Source organism: Pagrus pagrus (genome assembly GCF_965226575.1).
Source record: "Pagrus pagrus genome assembly, chromosome: 21".
Classification (NCBI taxonomy): domain Eukaryota; kingdom Metazoa; phylum Chordata; class Actinopteri; order Spariformes; family Sparidae; genus Pagrus; species Pagrus pagrus.
Genome location: NC_140208.1, coordinates 10,947,001 through 10,955,704, shown reverse-complemented (window position 1 = coordinate 10,955,704; position 8,704 = coordinate 10,947,001). Strand labels below are relative to the sequence as shown.

At 43.0% G+C, this 8,704-nt stretch overlaps 1 pseudogene across 1 annotated transcript; it reads right to left on the bottom strand.

The window, feature by feature from the left end:
- Positions 1-1,116: 1,116 nt before the first annotated feature.
- LOC311250453 (neurogenic differentiation factor 2-like) lies at positions 1,117-4,724 on the bottom strand (annotated as a pseudogene). The gene is made up of 2 exons (XR_014624933.1): positions 4,405-4,724; positions 1,117-2,515 (listed from the first exon to the last, which is right to left on the bottom strand). The product of XR_014624933.1 is annotated as a neurogenic differentiation factor 2-like (transcript).
- Between the last annotated feature and the right edge of the window lie 3,980 nt (positions 4,725-8,704).

The window sequence follows — 8,704 nt, the reverse complement described above, 5'->3', positions numbered from 1 at the left end:
AAATAATATATCTCAGTTACTGAGTGGCAGCTCCGACATGAACAGGTCGGAATATTCAAATTTCTTTACATTAATTTAGTTTGTAGGGGGATTTTTTTGAATAATGCAGGTTTTCATTCTCATACTTTCTTACATACAGTCCAGTTGAATGATGCGCAACATCTCATTAACTCTGTAATTTCATCAGAGGTGATGTGTAAGGAATCCTTTTGCACATTGACACGACACAGTTGTTATGACCGGTCTATTTTAAGTTTAAAGCTGCATTAATGTTTTTGTGAGAATGTGAGATTTTGGTCAAAATAAATAAATAAATACTGTCTTTTCTGTTTTTACAGAAATGTCACAGCTGATCTCATTCTTAATGTTTATTTCTCGCTTATTCTGTTAATTTCTTTTACTTGTTTGTTTGAGTAACTGTCCAGTGTTCATGTGATTATTTAAGGACAGACGTTTTGTTAAATTTAACATCAATTATAAGCGGCTGTTCATCTAATTAGCCTATAAAGCAGGCCTACACCATCTCACATTTCTACATTGTGTTATTTAGATATTTCAGATGCCGGGGCACTTATAGCTACTGGAAATAAATGAAGAGGATATATTGCGTCGTGTTTTAATTGCCGACCACCATCCATTTTGTTTCCTATACTTTAACCAAGCCTTTAAATTCTTAATTTGTAAAGTTAAATTGAGGAGTTCACATTTATGCACATCAGACAGGGTGATATTTCACATGATTTTTGCTGGAATTCATCAGAAGTTAAGCAAAATGACTTGTATCATATAAATTTTGTCTACAAAGGATGGAGGCTGCAGTCTCCAGAGCTAAACCTCTGTGAAAAGCAATTTTAATGTTTCCTTTACACAGACAAAATGAGATAAACTGTATTTGACATTCCTGTTGAAACCACTGTCTGTATTTATTTTCTGTTTTATTTTATTTTCTAAATCCCTAACTGACTCCTGATCATTTTTTGTGAACGTGTGTGTGTGTGTGTGTGTGTGTGTGTGAGGGCTTTTTTGAACTGAACTCATACTTCTGATTATTTAAATGAAACCTCCCTGAGGCCTGCACGTCCCCCAGATGTTCAGAAGAAGATTTGTTCAATCATATCAGACAATTATAAAACATTTTTTTTTATTTCTGCGGTTCGTGTCATAACATGTTTAGGCCTATACATCTTTTATGTCAGTTGCACTCATTCTGCATACAGGATAATACTGGACACACTTTGATAGGAAGTACAACAGTATAGGGATGACATCAGTAGAATACAGAAGGTAATCAGGGGGCTCTTTCTGCCACTTCCGTCTCTCATCCTCTCAGAAGCTCTTGTTTCCCAAACAAAATATTACACGTTATAGGATTGTCATTAGAAGATCAACACGTCTTAATGAAAGGGCTCAATTGTGGAAAAAAGCATTGAGGTCCTCATAGGGAGGCGCCCTGTCGTGGTGCAAGTGCACATCGTGGAAAGGTGGAATGTTTTCCGAGTGCGCACCTCCGCTGCGCGCTCCCGAGGGCCCAAAGGGGGGGGGGATGCTGTGGCTGGGTCGAGACGTGGCCAGTCCGGAATAATGCATAGAGTAGTGATAGTTCCTGTCTGTCTCAGAGGGCTCCTGCTGTCTCCCGGACAGGCCGCCGCCGCCGCCGCCGCCGTTCAGGCACACGGGCGGACTGTGCTGGCCCTCGTAGTCCGGGCTGTTATAGTCAGGGGACGTCCCGCCCGGCGGGTACACACCCTCGTACCCTGAACCGTAGGAATGGCTCCGCAAGTTAATCGCACCGGTTCCGGGCTGGTAGTGCGGGCTGGAGAGGCGGGAACACCGGTAGGAGTAGGGGTGGACGGAGAAGGGGGAGCTGGGCATGTGGAAGCGGGCTCCATCTGTGCACTGCTCAGTCAGGAAGTTCCTGGTGTTGAGCTGCAGACAGCCTGCCACCAGGTTGGTGGTGGGCTGGGACAGGCCTTTACACAACATCTGCACGTAGGCCACCACATCTGGACGTTTCCCGTTGCGTAAAATCTCCCCAAGGGCCAAGATGTAATTCTTGGCCAGCCTCAGAGTCTCTATCTTGGAGAGTTTTTGGGTTTTGGAGTAGCACGGCACCACTTTGCGCAGATTGTCCAGCGCGGAATTCAAGTCGTGCATGCGCGTGCGCTCCCGCGCGTTCGCCTTCATCCGACGCACCTTGGAGCGCTCCACGCGCGCCGCCGTCATCTTGCGCTTCTTTGGGCCGCGCTTCTTGGGCTTGTCCCCGCTGTTCTCATCCTCGCACTCCTCTTCCTCGGCGTCGTCATCCTCATCATCGTCGCCGGCCATCTCGGACTCGGCTCGGCTGCTGCCTTCCAGCGGCTCGTCCAGGTCGTCGTCCCCGAGGTCACAGGGCTCGTGCTCGTCGTCCTTGTCCTTGCAGTCGTCGTTCTCGTTGTCCTCCACCCAGTCGGCCGCGAGCCTCTGGACGTCCGGCAGCACCTCGCTGAACAGACGGCTCAACATCGTGGCAGGCAACCTGAAAGAGACACAGCCGCAGCTTTAGTCGGACTGTTTGGCAACCTGCTGCTGCTGAGGTGCGATGTCAGAGCGCGTCCTGCGAGGCCGTGCCCAGGGGACGCACGCACTACCATCATTATCCTGTAAACGTTTCATTTGAAACTGCGTGTGGCATTTATCACTGAGTTGAGTCCTTCTGTCACGTCCTCGTACATGTATAGCAGCCCTGCTTTATAGACACACGCTCATTTGCATAGGTCACGTTTCTCTCGCCTTGAGCCTGATTTAATAAACCTCCAGGCAGAGTGTCTGAAATGTGTTTACAGGAAATATTAATTAAAAAAAAAAACCTTTTTAAAAAAATGAAACTACATTTTTCATATTTAGTCTGACGTGGATCTAAAGTAAACTGAAATAATTGGGCCTTAAAGCTGGAAATTCTTGAAGCCCTAATTCTGGATATAAGAAAGACTACATTAAGATTCTTGTACATTGTTTAGAAATAATAATAAAAATCAGATGATATTGATGGCTTAAAAAGCAGCAGTCTGGGCCTCTGCCCTCAGTAGTCCGGCCCGGCCGGCCTGCTTCAGAAGGGCCCCCCAGGGACGCATTAAGGGTGCGGGTCCCTCCTCCGTCCTATAAATTACCACCGTGGAGGAATTCCAGCACAGCAAGGCCGCACACTGGACCACAGCATCCACAACTGATTTTCTGTTTTATTATTATTATTTTAAAAAAATCTCTCTGAATTAACAGGTCTTCAGCCTCACTTCAGAGGAGAGAACATTTTAAAAATAGACATAATTCTGCATGATTCTGTCGCAGATATCTGAGAAAGGGAATAAAGATTTTGTAATATGTGTTCAGGACCAGACTTCGGACTTCACTTAGGCCACAGGAGAAAAAAAAAAAAAACGTAATCCGACATTTTCTTTAATGAACTTTAGTTTTGCGTCTGAAAGAACTGATTCAAGATGCGAAAACTTTATTGTCCACGAATGCAGGCATGATGGCCGATATGGAAACAGACAGTACATATTAGGAGATTAAACGAAGATAAAAAGACAACGCAATCGACGAGCCTAATTATCTTTCTCATTTTAATTTCAATGTTATTTACGATTTTAGAAAAGCTGCCTTGAAACTATCACTAGGCCATGATTTAATGTAACATCTAACCATCATAATTTGTTTTTAAAAAAAACTTACTCATCGGGTTTTCAGCTTTAAATCCCTGATAACACGTCGACTAATAATCCAAACTGAACATAATAAAGTTGGCGTTTTACAGCGGGATTTAAGCCCAGAATAAAATCTGTAACATCCCAGAATCTTCTGAGTGTTTCTCTCCCGGTGATCTGAGCTCAGCTGTGCGCGCTGAGTCCATGAAGGACGTTTTCCTTTTTCTTTTTTTTTTTTTCTAATCTTGTAAGCACAATGTAATTAATGCCAACCAATACCTTGTCAATTAGCCTGTGTATCTCTATGGAGAATTCTACCCCCACGGTGCTCTGACGCGCGTCGTCGTGCGCACACACACAACCACACGCGCGCGCACACACGCACAAATAAAATATGATAAAATACACACTCCAGTGCTCATTTTTCTGAGGTAACACAAAGGAGACTGTGGATTTAAGAAACGCCGGAATGTTTGCATTTTAGATGTATTAAAAGCTAAAAACAAGTTGATCGATAATGGCGATAAAAGCAGATACGATCTATCTGATCACGAGAATTAAAAAAAAAAAAAAAAAAAAAAAAGCTGCACGAGATTCGATTAAAAGCAATTATCCCTGCCTCTGATTCCTCCCTCTGCACACAACAGGCGCTCACACAAAGACAGAAAAAACTCGATCCATATCCCGATCAGTCGTGATATTGATCGGAGACGCGGTCACCTACCTCCGCGGTGGAGCTCAGTGACGGGGCAAAGCGGGTTTGTTTACACCATCTCTCTCCGGGTGGGCATCACATCCACACGCCCTGCACGGATGCTTGTGCAGGCGAGGCGCTGTGTTCCTGCTCTCACACCTCTCCCTCTCTCTCTCTCTCCTCTCTCTCTCTGTGTGTCTCTCTGTCTCTCTCTCTCTCTCTGATGCTGATGCTGCTGCTGATGCTATCCCGAGCCCGAACGCGTGGAGGGAGCCGTGTGGCACCTCAGAGGCAGGACTGGGTGGGTTACATACCAGCTCTGATGCCAGGCCCATATGGCTGGCACGTCATTGGCAAGAGCCATCACATGAGAGCCGGTGATTGACATGCGGCCGCATTCACAGAGACTGGCTTCCCCCTGGGGGAGAGGGACTCGCCATCTGTCACTGAGCTGAAAGAGAAAATGGAATAAGGAGTGAATGGCACAAAAAAACAAAAAGAAAAACGCACCGGATTCAAACGGCTTCTGTTAGCCTCCATCTTTGGGAGAAATGGGGTTAATCTCATATAGAAGGTTTAGGAAAACAATCCCTTTATAGGGGGAATAATTAAAGTAATCCTATAATGATCAGTTTTACAGTGATATCATCCACATATGATTGGATTGTTCTCACTGGATGAATAATCCCACACATCATTTATTAAATATTTTTTTAAAGAAAGGCCACCAGGAGCAAATAAATCCCCATAGAAATGCTATAAGGCAAATCCAGGTTTCCAATTCATAAGACGGGAAAACACAAAGGGCCCGGGATAAATAAGGGACCCGCCATAAAGATCAGAGTCAGGGTGCAATTGCCTAAACGAGTCAATTGAACTGAGCCAAGCAGAGCGTCTTGGTTTGGGTTGCCAGGCTTGGCACAGGTGCCGGTGGGCGGGCTGGTGCCAAAGGTGGCAGAGGCACAGATTGCGGAGAAGGGGCCAGAAGATGGGGCAGGACAAGAGAGACACACACACAGAGAGGGAGAAAATAAGAATGAGAAAATAGAAAAGGGAAGGCTTATCATCCTCATAATGTTGGTCGGGTTCAGTTCATTGGCACACTTTTCTCTTTCCATTTTTAGTGAAACAAGCTAAACGTTTGAATGAGCAGATCAATGTGTTTGTGGTCATGCTGCAGTCCAGTCCTCTGCTGATGGAGACCTAATGTAAGGCAGGGTCACACCCTAACATGGTGCCATCATCCGGAGGGGCAGAAATGTAAAGAAGATTTTGTGTTTTAGTCCAAAAGAAAAGGTCAGTTATCCTCATCTTGGGTGTTTTTCAATGAATTTTAGCTCCAATCCAAGGAGTCTATGTCACATTACATTATGACTAATTGACATTCGGCTAACAAGGGGTGGAATATTCATATCTGTTTACTGTAATACATTAATGACTTGATTATGGTGATTTTCTTCTATAATTGTGAGGTTTTCTTTATCATGATGTCTCCTGTTACAAACAATCGTGAAATCCTTCCAACATTCAGCCTAATTCTCACACTATAGTGGCAAATTAATGCATGACTGACAAAAAATGAATTTTAAAACAAACCATCAATGGGAGATATGAGTGATTTGATTTAACCCATTTGTGCCCACGACTGTAATTTTTAATGTTTTTGAGCTGCTTGTCGGAATAAATAGATTTTCCTGTCACACTCAATATAGTCCTCAGGCACAAATGAGTTAAAGGGCAAAATGTGTAACTTAAATGTAAGTTATAGCTTATTAGTTGTATTAACAACCTTTAAATAACACTGTTGTCTGGACATTATCAGTGTGGTAGAGTTCACACGGGAGGTTCTCACAGTATGTGATTTCTCAGGCTACATGTGGGTGACATCTACTGGCTATTAAAAGCTAGTGCACGTCTGAGGAAAGACAAGATTGAAAGTGATGTCATTCCTTCAGCTAGATAATAATAAATAGGATATGAGTGGAGTGAGGCCTTTATTGTTTATTAATGTGTTGTTTTGCAAATGATAAATTATGACTGAATGTGTGACGACAGTGTGTTTCGAGCCCAGTGCTCCTTCTAAGAGCATTATGATATTGTTATTTAAATGTTTGCCTCGTCTCAATCAAATGCATGATGCTTTATTTCCTGATTGCTTATCCTCTTTATATTGTGATATTTTAAATACTGTTTTAAAGGATAGGTTCACCCAAAAATTGAAATTAATTTGAGATCTACCGGTGACTTGGATTACGCCGATGAGCTGTTTGGAGCCTTTTTGTTTTTATTTATTTATTTTTGTTGTTGTTGTTTACATTTTAGCTAAATGCTGCAACATTGTTTTGCTGTGATGTTTTATGGACTACAAAAATTAACCCCACTTTCCATGTGTATGGGGGTGAGTAGATAATGACTGAATTTTCATTTTTGGGTGAATTTATCCTTTAATGCAGCTAGTCATAAGGGGGAGATGGAAGTATTCTGGCACCTCCTAGTGTTGATATGAAAACATACACCATGGCAGACAGCATTGCTCACCACATCATTGATAGTAACACTGATGGATTACACTGTATATTTGCTGCTTTTAAGACAATAATCCAGTAGATTATTTCCCTGCAGCACTGTGCATTTTAATGTTATCTGAGTGATTGATTGTAACATGGGATGTTCTTCTCTCCACTCTGTACTGAACATTAGATGACAAGCTCTTTATATTGCGCCTTGTGTCAGTGTTGCAAATGAATCAATTTATCAATCTAACTGTATTATATAGTGCTTTTCAAACAGGTATGCAATTCAAAGTGCTTTGGAAAAAAACACATAAAAATACAGTGGAAAGTAACAGCACCAGTTCTTATGTTTATTTTTCAAGGACGACAGTTGAAGTGGAAGTGAACTGAGCCACAGATGGGCTGTTTTCTAAATCTCCAAGGTTGAAGTTTTATTTTTCATCTGAAGACCTCCCACAGCAGGTCTGAGTTCACTGGCAGAGATCCAGAGTCTTTCTCACGTTCACTTCAGTCCAGGTTGAACCTGTGGGCGGCTCGTGGGAACCGAGATCAGTCGTGGGACTCCCGGGTCAGAGGGTGGCCTGCTATTTCTCCGGTCTAACAGGCACGAGATCTGAGAGGAGGCACTTACCAAGCCATGAGGTAAATGAAGATTTAGTCTGATGACAAAAAGGTGTGAAGATCAGCGCTCCCTTTCTCTCATCACACACTGACTTCTCAACTGTTTCTCTGTCTTTATCCTTGTGTCACCTCTTCTTCCTGTCTCCCTCCTTCTCACCTTCCAACCTTAAAAGTACAATAAATTCCCAATAAGGCATTGTTTGTTTGTACATTTGCATCTGGAACCTCCATCATATTGCCGGCTGATACACTGCCAAATAAATAAAAGCAGATATCTCTCACAGCAATACATCGCTGTCACCTCTCTCTCTTTTTGTTGTTCATTTGCATATGAATCTGTCCTCTCCTCGAACTTGCTCTCAAGCCCTCACACACACCGACACATGCACACACACTACGCTTGCTGACTGCCAACACTCAATACTGTGAAGAGAATCTGTTGCCATGGTAATGAATTTCGCAGCTGACTATTCTTATATATTTACATAACATATGACAACGCCAAGGTAGCCACTGCAAAGAGCAGTTTGTCACTCTACCTTGAGAAACATGAAAACAGCGGGGTTTCATGATGACTTCTCTCCAGGACAAACGTTAGCAGTAGTGCAGTTGTTGCTCCTGCAAACCACGGATATGTTGAAACTGTACATTTCTTTATGTTGCAACTACGAGGTTAAATTTTCAAATGTATGTCGTGACAACACTGTGCTTATGGTCTGGTTAGATTTAGGCAAACATGGCTGGAGATTTCCCTAAGTCTTGTTAAAAATATCTAGTTTTTGTCTCCACAAACACGGTGAACATTGTCCTAAAGTTGCCTTAAAAATATCTAGTTTCTGTCTCCACAAACACGACTTGACGTTGTCCTGAAGTTGCCTTAAAAGTATCCAGTCTCTGTCTCCACAAACACAGCTGGCGATGTCCCAAAGTCGCCTTAAAAAGTATCCAGTGGTGTCACTGGTCACTGGCTTGGCAGCCTTCTAGCACTACTCCACCACCATCCACCACCTCCTGATATGAAAGTCAGGTCATAAACATACTGTACTGTTTATTGTTAATGGGATATGACATGCATTGTACACATGTGAATATGGTATGTATGACAATTGTGAACATATGAGTGGTTTGCAGAAAAGTTAACTGACTGGGCTGCATTCAGCTCCGCATCCCTGAATGAGAATGAACACATTGTGCTG